This window comes from Equus caballus, chromosome 27, assembly GCF_041296265.1.
Source record: "Equus caballus isolate H_3958 breed thoroughbred chromosome 27, TB-T2T, whole genome shotgun sequence".
NCBI lineage: Eukaryota > Metazoa > Chordata > Mammalia > Perissodactyla > Equidae > Equus > Equus caballus.
The window spans coordinates 52,353,635-52,363,144 of NC_091710.1; the positions used below are offsets into that span (position 1 = coordinate 52,353,635).

Below are 9,510 nucleotides of genomic sequence, written 5' to 3' on the forward strand. Positions count from 1 at the left end.
TATAGTTATTACTTTTCTTTACAAGAATGGGCCTCTTGGTTAAACCAGCCAAGCACAAACATTAAAAGTGAAGGAGACGACCCTAAACGCAAGTTTTAAAAGAAATCCTCATACTGGTTCTATTTGGAACTTTATTGTGGATGCCTATCCATTATCAGTTTAAATCAAGACCTCATCTTGGAGATGACTTTTCAGTTCTTCTCTGCTTTTAACAGAACCCCAAAGTAAGGCAGTATCCTTCAGCTGTGGCCAGCTCCTCCTCTCCTTCTCATGAGTGGTGGTCTTAGGGACGGCTACCTTGGGCTTATCTTTGAAAAGATCTTGATTTGTTCATTCAGAGTTAAATCAGCTGAATGAACCTGAAGAACCCTTCAATATTTCCTTCTGGGACCCCAAAAGACTTTCCACCCTGACACTCCCATCACACACTCATTCTGCCCTCCAGAGGGTCTCTGGGCACACTTAGGAGAAACTTCTTTTTGGTGATCACTAAAAAATTAACAAACAAACAAACGAAAAAGCACAAATAGACGGCTCCAAATCCCTATACGTTTCTGGATGAATATTTGACTCCCTCTCTTAGTCTGCCGCTACAGATTCTGCAAATTACTTTCTTAGGATTGCATATTACCCCTTTTTAGAACCTCCAGCCAAGGAGTTTAATAAGATTAAAAAAGAGGAGATTTAAAGTTTATTTTTCACAGAGGTTTATGCCTTAACAGAGTAGGCAGCTGCTGTGACATGGGCTTGAAGCCGAGGTGAAGCAATGAGCATCTTACACTGGTATTTCGGATTGCAACTCAATTCATCACACGTTTAGAGTGCCAGATGCTGATTTAAGAAAGAAAAGCTCTTGTTCTCATGGAGTTCAGAGACAGAGACAGAGAGGTGAACAAGCACACACAATGTGGAAGCCACTTTGATGGATCACCTCGTAGAGGGAGCGATGATAACTGTCTCCAGGAGTGGCTGCAATGTTGAGGATTGGAGGTGAGTGAGGTTTTGAAAGTTCTTTGTTTTCAGTAGGCCAGGAGGAAGTCTTGCCAAACACCCTCTCTCTGGAGCTTTCTTCCTCCTGCTCCTTGTGTGGCCAGCTCCTTCCATCATTCAGGTCTCCATGGGAATCTTCTCTGCAAGGCTATCAGACCCCTTGCCTGAATGAGCCCCTGCCACCTCTAGTGCCATCACCACGGCAGGCTGTGTGTCTCCCAGCCCACATCACAGCACAGAATGAACCATTTAGGGGGTAGTTCCTGAGCATCTCCCTCGCTAGACGGCAAGCTTCTTAAGCTTGCTTGTTAAGATTACCTTTTCTTCTACTTGAACTTATTTCTCACTCTTCCCTAATATACAACTTACACTTTAGGCAGATCCTATTGAGCCACTTACATGCCAGGTTCACACCTGTTTGTCTTCTCTCACAGATGTCCCTTTGCCCCTGTAGAGGGCACTTTCCTCATTCTTTGCCTTCACTGACATTTGCCAAAGGCCTTCTCAGCTCAGCTTCTCTCTTCCACCCTCCTGGCTGCTGTGATGCTCAATGATTTCTCTCTTCCGTATGCTTAATGTCTCTCATGATTTAGTTCTCACTTCTCTCCTGTCCTGTGGTGGTCAGTGTGGGTTCATCTGTGTGGGGCATACCTCCCCAACCTGATGAATCCTCATTTCCCTGCCTGCAAAATGGAGCTAATGCGTCTATCAGAGATCAAAGAGAAATAATGTGTTTCGAGCAGCTGGCGCTTGGCAATGTCAGTTCCCCTTATTCTGTTTTGTATTGAAGCCCAGTGCTGAGCATAGCCTGTTGCTTACTGAATGGAATTTGAGTGGCTGATTCCCAGTTTGATTGAGTAATAACCAGAGAATGTGTCATCACTGAAATTAAGGGAAAAAGTTTTATTTTCTCTTTTAATATTCTGAGTGAGTATACAGAGGATCACGGTCATTTTACTCATGGAGAAAAGATAAAAAAAATGAACTGTGAGGGAGGAGGATGGATGATTTGGTGGAGCACAGAGGATTTTCAGGGCAGTAAAAATCCTCTGTATGATACCATGATGATGGATTCATGTCATTATACATTTGTCCAAAGCCATAGGGTGTGCAACACCAAGCGGGAACCCTAATGTAATCTATGGTCTCTGGTTGATAATGACATGTCAATGTAGGTTCATCAGTTGTAACTAATGGAGCACTCTGGTCGGGGTGTTAATAATGGTGTGCAAGGCGATGCATGTGTCGGGGCAGAAGGTATATGGGAAATTTCTGCACTTTCCTCTCAACTGTGTTGTAAACTTAGAACTGCTCTAAAGAAATGAAGTCTTAATAACAAAAGTGATTGAACTACTATTGTATATTTGTGAAACATATTTTGATGAAATTTTACCTAAATAGGTATGGTACTTCACAAAATCTCTTAGAACAGGTTCCTTGCAAGCATAATTGGGGAAGGGGAAACTAGCCAGTTACCCAATCATATGTACTGGTCATGAGTCAAGGTCCCAGTTTGGGGGCCACATGGAAAAAAAGATACCAGGTATTGAGAACCAAGCTGGGTAAATGGCTGGAGATTGTTTACAGGACTTTTCCCTGCCATGAGCCTTCCGTGGTTCTCTGTCAGTCTCCATTGCCCCTTCTCTCTCTCTCTCTCTCTCTCTCTCTCTCTCTTTCTCTCTCTCTCTCTCTCTCTCTCACACACACACACACACACCCCGTTTACTTGTCTCTCCGGTGCAGGAATGAGTCCTGGCCACCAGGTGTTCCTCTATGAACCCCACGGAAAATACCTGAGCATCCTTTGCCAATAGCTGTCACTGTGCACTTTCTGGATGACCTTTAATGAAAGCAGAACTGCCAAAGTCACTTGACAGCAAATTTTATTAGTAACAGAAAATCTGTCATAAAACTCACTATAGAATTGCCCAGATTAGTTTCTCTTATCTGAGACGGTCACGGTAAAAACAGCTAAAGAAAAGAACCAAAAGTTGCCCACTTCACTGGGCTCCTATGCATTGGTGGGAAAGAGCAATTTAGAATGGCCTCAAGTCTTGCTGCGCATGAGTTTCAGGAAGGGGAGGGTTATTTAACTATGGACTCATAAAGATTTTCTTTCAAAAGCAGGTGGAGATGGAACCTAATTCCTCAGGTCATATGCCATATGCAAGAAATCAGGCTGATTCCTCTGGAGTGTTATATTCAAATTCACCTCTATGCATCCACATGCAGCCAGAGCAATTGCATCATTCCCTCCTGTGTAACTAGCATACTTAATAAGCCTTAAATATGCATTCTCATGCCAACAGGTCCTTCACAAAAGGAAATCTGCACATTTCAAAAATCAAAAGCAATTTGGTGAATGACCTATAGTGTAACATGGTGCATGCCTGTGGAAATCACTGAGTCTAGACTGTAGGCATTTTGTGAAGGGGCCACAGTTTTGCAAAAGAAATGGCCTCTCTTTATTTAGTTTTTAAGGTACAACTCATATTGGGGTGTTGTATGGTCAAAGAGAGGGCATACCAGTGTCCACTTCTTTCTGCAATCAGATAGATTGCCAGACTCCTAGTTTGATAACTGCTTGAGAAAAACACTTCATAGCTGTAAACTACCAAAATGGGCTTTGGTTTATTTAAGCGGAAAAGACAATTATTGTGATGATGTGGGCAAGGTTGGATATCAAGGCTCTGATGATGGGCTGGTACTAAAGGCAGCCAGGCATGGGGGCCACAGCTAACATAGCTCCATAGGAACATTCTGGTGAGAACCCTGCCCTACCCATCATGGACATCAAGCCTGACTGCTGGGACTGAAGCCCTTAAGGGTGCTGCTCTGACATTACCTCGGCGAGTCCTCTGTGGTCCCTGTTCCTTCCAGAAACTCACTCCAGAATCACAGCCCCATGAGGGAGCATCTGCGTGACTAGGGCAGGGTTGTGTGGCTCTGCCTTCCAGTGAGGAGAGCCGGTGTCTGGATTTCAGTTTCCATAGTGAGAGGCTGGCAAGATTCTAAAGGAGGAAGTTCTCCATAGCTAGGAGAGGGGTTCTGATGACAGTCAGCTACAAAGCCACAGACATCCCCTGTAGACTACTGGTGATTGCACCTGAAACTTGGAATCATTTGTGGGTAGGCTCAAAAAGGTGTCGGTGGATTTGAACTTGAGGGGCATGCAGTGTGCCACTGGACTGATGGCTCAGGAATTTTTTCACAAGTGTCTGTTTTCAGGGGCATCATCCAAGTGCTTCAGCTGTGTCACCTGATGTGAATGCCCTCACTGCTACTCTTACTGATTCTACTTCACTCGGTATCCAACCTGGAAAATAAAGCCCTCTCTTCTGGACAGCTGTGTGCTCTGATCCACTCCTGGTCTGCCACTTTTCCTGTGCTTATATGCATCATAGCATCTCATGCATGATGTCCCTTATAGAATTCCTAGAGCATCTGCTGCACCCCCCTCCATCTTCAAGATGCTGTCTGCTAACAGCATCATCAGAATCACCCATGGTGCTCTCGAGCTCAATTAGATCAGAATCTCTGGGGACGGGCTCGGGCACTAGACTTTTTACAAAGCTCCCAGGTGGTTTTTAACAAGGGAGACTTTATGATGAAAAAAAATCATTGACTATTTGTTGAGCTAAGAACTGCTGAAAAACAGGCGGGACAAGAGGTCTTGGTGACAGCTCTGGTGCCATGAAGCAGCCCTTGGCATCTCAGGGCCTCATCATGTTCCAGCATGTTCTCACTCCCACCTGTAAGGGCAAACACCTTCTCCTCACCTGAAGCATCTGCTCACAGCTCTCCCCTGTTTCAAGTCTCTCTCATCCTTCGGTTCTCTGCTCCCTCTGATCTCCCCTCAGCTACTCCAGCCCATCCTTGTCCCTCCTGGGAACTGCTGTCATACCTACCTTCTGCAATTCTAACTCCAATTCCCATGTATGTTTTCTTACACATCACCAAGCAATTTTCTGACACCAGCTGAGTGTCCTACCATTCAACTCAATTCTGACACGATCTACCAGGAGTTAACATCAGATCCCACAGGTTAAAGTCTCAGTCCTACAAGACTGCCCTCCCTCCAGATGCCGATCACATGCTCAGGTTGTCACCTGTGCTTCTGACCGACTGGCTATAGATCAGAGGTTCCAATGACCCCCTCCTCAGGTTGGATTAATTTGCTAGAGCAGCTCAGAGAACTCAGAGAAACATTTGTTTACTAGATTACCAGTTTATTCTAAGAGGATATGACTCAGGAACAGCCAGATGGGAGAGATGCACAGGGCAAGGTATGTGGGAAGGAACATAGAGCTTCCATCCCCTCACCAGGGTGCACGTCTTCACGGGTTCACCAGCTGGGAAGCTCTCAAAACCCTGTCCTTTTGGCATTTTACGGAGGCTTCATTACATAGGCACCGTTGATTAAATGATTGGCCATTGGCAATTGAATTCAATCTCCAGCTCCTCTCCACTGAGGTCTGGAGTGGGACTGAAAGTTCTGGCCCTCTAACCTGCTTGGTCCGTCTGTTGGCCTTAGACGATCTGGGGCTTTCCAAGAGTCCCTTCATTAACATAACAAAAGATATCTTTCCTGCTCTTATTGTTTAGGAATTTCAAGAGTTTTATGAACTCTGTGCCAGGAATGGGATGAACACCAAATAAATGTTTCTTATAAATCACAATATCATGCCTTCATTTTATTACTTAACCATGTACTTACACTTACATCCATTTATTCTCTATGCATCTGTATACATAAGATCTTGGTTAAATGTGTATGTTTGTGTCTAGAGATGCACAGTGTAGCTCTCGCCTTTAAGAAGCCTTGTAGTCCTTTTTTTTTTTTTTTTTTTCCGAGGGAGACTAGCCCTGAGCTAACATCTGCCAATCCTCCTCTTTTTCCTGAGGAAGTCTGAGCTAACATCCATGCCCATCTTCCTCTACTTTATATGTGGGACGCCTACCACAGCATGGCTTACCAAGCTGTGCCATGTCCGCACCCTGGATCCGAACCAGTGAACCCTGGGCCACCGGAGCAGAATGTGCGCACTTAACTGCTGTGCCACTGGGTTGGCCCCAAGAAGCCTTGTATTCTTATTTATGTTTCACGTCTTGGCAATTGACCTGTAAGGCTTCGATGTCGGGGGTTGTGGTTCATACTTCACTGTGGGTTTCTCAATGACCTATCTCCCATCTCAATAAATACTTAATGAATTGTTTTAACTATTTATGGTTATGGTCTGTCTTACAATTGAAGACTCACTTCTCCATAAGAATATACCTTTTGTTATCAGGTGGTTAAGGGACATGACACTGTACACAACTTTTATGGTTCTTAGTCAATAGTAGCACATTGATTAAGGTGATGATAGAGACAAGTATGGGGAGGAATGTCAAGGAGTATGTTATTATCTAAAGAAGTCAGAGCCACCATTCCATAAGTCCTTCCATGTGCCGGCACCATGCCAACTGCTTACATATGTTACCATGTAATCCTCATGAAAACTCCATGAGGTAAATTTTATCATTCCCATTTTATAGATGAAGATAAATGAAATAAATAGGAAACATAGTCGATCATGATTACACACTTTGACAGAGCTGAGCTTTAACGTCAAGTTGTACCTGCTTTTTCACGTTGCCTTCTTTTGGAGATTTGTAGCCAATTACTTTGAGTGGCAGTAGGAGAGAAATGAGATTCTAGTGTCGTGTTGGAGACATTACAGTAAGATAGATGAGGAATAGTCAGAGATGGATCCAGTGAGAATAAAGGGGTGGGAACGGGCTGGACCAGGGATAAAATTCACCACAAGAATTTAAAATTTCCTAAAACCCAGCCCCTGACTGGTAGAAGATATTGTTTATGTGCAGGTGGGTGATTTTTAAAAATTACTTGCTGTTCTTTTTTACCCCTTGTTCATTCTGTAAGAGAATTGGAACTGGTACCTGCTCTCTTATTGACATGTGTGTGTGTAACTTTATTGTCACATTCATCAACAGACTTGCCCCATGGAGAAGACAAATCAAATTCAGGGCCAGACCTCAGTGAGGCCACATCTCTGGGTAGCCAGTGGGAAGTTGCCTGGAAACAAACGTGTTTTCCAACTCGCTTGGATCTCACATTTCCGGAGAGGGGAATGTGAGATGTGAGCTAACTCAAGCTTGCCACCAGCTTGTCTCTTTTCTCGGTGACGCTATTGGAAAAACACTGCGGATAATGACTCATTTCTGTGCTCACATCCAGATAATAACTCTCACTTCTTAATAACCTCCCTCTGGCCATCGATATCTCAAATGCAATAAAATTTCGTGAGCTGGCAGAATATATTTTAGCAAGATGCGAGGCAATTTTACCAAATCAACGTGTGGATGATACAGGGTGTGGATCTCTGACCAAATGCAAAGGTGGGCTAGGAAGTGCGTGCAAATACTACATTGGTCAGAAGGAGGAGGCCTGCGGTTCTCAAGAGAGTGGCAGAACTTTTCACTTTCCTGTCCTTCTTACTGATTAACTTGTCCTGAGGACTGCAAGGTTGGCATTTACATGGACTCCCCCAGTGCAGGCTCCATATGGAAGGTTGTACATGATGCACCAGGACACTTACGAGTCTTTGCCCTCATAGGCTTGTAGGGTGGGAAGAACCTTGACCTGAGGCCCCAGAGACCTGGGTCCTGGTCCTGGGTCTCCTGTCACTCAGCTGCATCACTTTAAGCAAATCTCTCAACTCCTCAGGATCTCACCAGGACCCTTCTGCTCTGAAATACTAAACTTTTGCCCCTTCCCAGAGACAAATCTAATACTTAACAAGACAAAGGGGTAAAATGGAGAACCAAAGTCAGAAATTCAAATGGCGGCTAGGAGTTCAGGGGAGGAGGTGGTTATCGTGGACTAGATATTTTACGGAAGAGTTTTTGCCGCAGCCATCCTCTAAAGAAGAAAGAACCTGAGTCTTTGGAGAGAAAGACTTTTAGAGTCAAAGTTCCAGAGGAAAGGCCCTGAATAAGCCTGTTGCACTTCACTAAGAATGAGAAGGTCATTGTCCTCCTGATGCAGTTTGTTTCATCTCTCTCGATCTTTCTCTCTCTGTCAGTTCTTCAGAAAACTCTGGAAATAATTTTAGCATATGATTCCAAAATCCTTACGAAAAACATCAAAAGTTATCAAATAATATACAGAGATGCTTAAAAAAGTTATGGAGAAGTGGGCATCACTCCTATTTATTAACATACTCATGATAGATGATGCATTCATCCCATTCACTTCCGTGTAGATCTTAAACTCTTCTAAAGACAAATCGTGTTTCATCCAAGTTCATATAATCATTATCCAAGGTTCTGTGCCTCTAGTTATAAGAACTTAGTTAAATGTGCTCCTGAGTCTGTCTAAATTTTTAATGATCATTTCATTTCCCTCATTAAGCATTTGAGTTGTTCACTTGAAACCTCCAGACTGATAATGTTTCTCTCATTTTATGTGGTTTTCATGGCAGCACGGAAAAATCTCAAAGTCACAGAAATGGCTCCAAAATGCATCTGCTCCAATCAACAGGTCTGCATATCTAGGACCATTCCCCTCCACCCACAAGCAACTCCTGCTTAAAGATGACCCTGTCAGCCCTCAGCCCTCCTCCACTCACCTTGCCAGGAAGTAAGAGCGGAAGAACAAAGGAGCTGCAATAATTCATCCCAGTGACATGAAAGTAAAATATGCTGCATAACTGTTATCAACTGCATGGTGTCCCCTCAAATCCATATGCTGAAGCCCTAACTCCCCATGTGGCTGTATTTGGAGACAGGCCTTTAAGGAGATGATTAAGGTTAAATGAGGTCATGTGGGTGGCCCCTAATCCTATAGGACTAGTGTCCTTATAAGAAGAGAAAATTTGGACACACAAAGAGATGTGAGGGAGGTATATACACACACAGGGACCAACATGTGAGGACACAGGGAGCAGGTTGCCATCTACACACCAAGGAGAGAGGCCTTATGAGAAACCAACCCTGCCAACACCTTGAGCTCAGACTTCCAGCCTCCAGAACTGTGAGACAATAAATGTCTGTAGTTTATGCCATTCAATCTGTCGTAGTTTGTTATGGCAGCCCTGGAAGATTAGTACAATAACAGTAGAAGATAAGTAATCAATCCTAACAGAAAAAACAACAGAATGGATGTCTTCTAAAATGGTTAGGAAAACCTTGGAAATGTATTCCACCAAAGATAGATTCCAGACCAGCTGAACATAAAAGAAAATCAACCTCGCCAGAACTCTCCCTCACTCTGTACCTTAAGCATTTGCTAGTGGGAAGTTTCAAGGTGAAAAACCAAACAGAAGACCTTGACTGAAGGAAAGGTGTCAAGATTAGGCAGCACTGACTCTCTGATCAGCTCCATGCTCTTGCCTTCAGAGCCTGCTCATAAGCACAGATTTTCAGCACAAATTGCTCCACAACCCTGGAAATTTAAACTTTTCCTGGGTGACACGTGCTTCAGTGAATAAATTGTTTGAGGCCTCCACTCTCAAG

General features: G+C 43.8%; 1 long non-coding RNA gene across 1 annotated transcript; it reads left to right on the forward strand.

Moving 5' to 3' along the window:
- Positions 1-840: 840 nt before the first annotated feature.
- LOC138921010 (uncharacterized) lies at positions 841-9,502 on the forward strand. The gene is made up of 2 exons (XR_011433139.1): positions 841-990; positions 8,478-9,502. It is a non-coding gene; the product is annotated as an uncharacterized lncRNA (long non-coding RNA).
- The last annotated feature ends 8 nt before the right edge of the window (positions 9,503-9,510 follow it).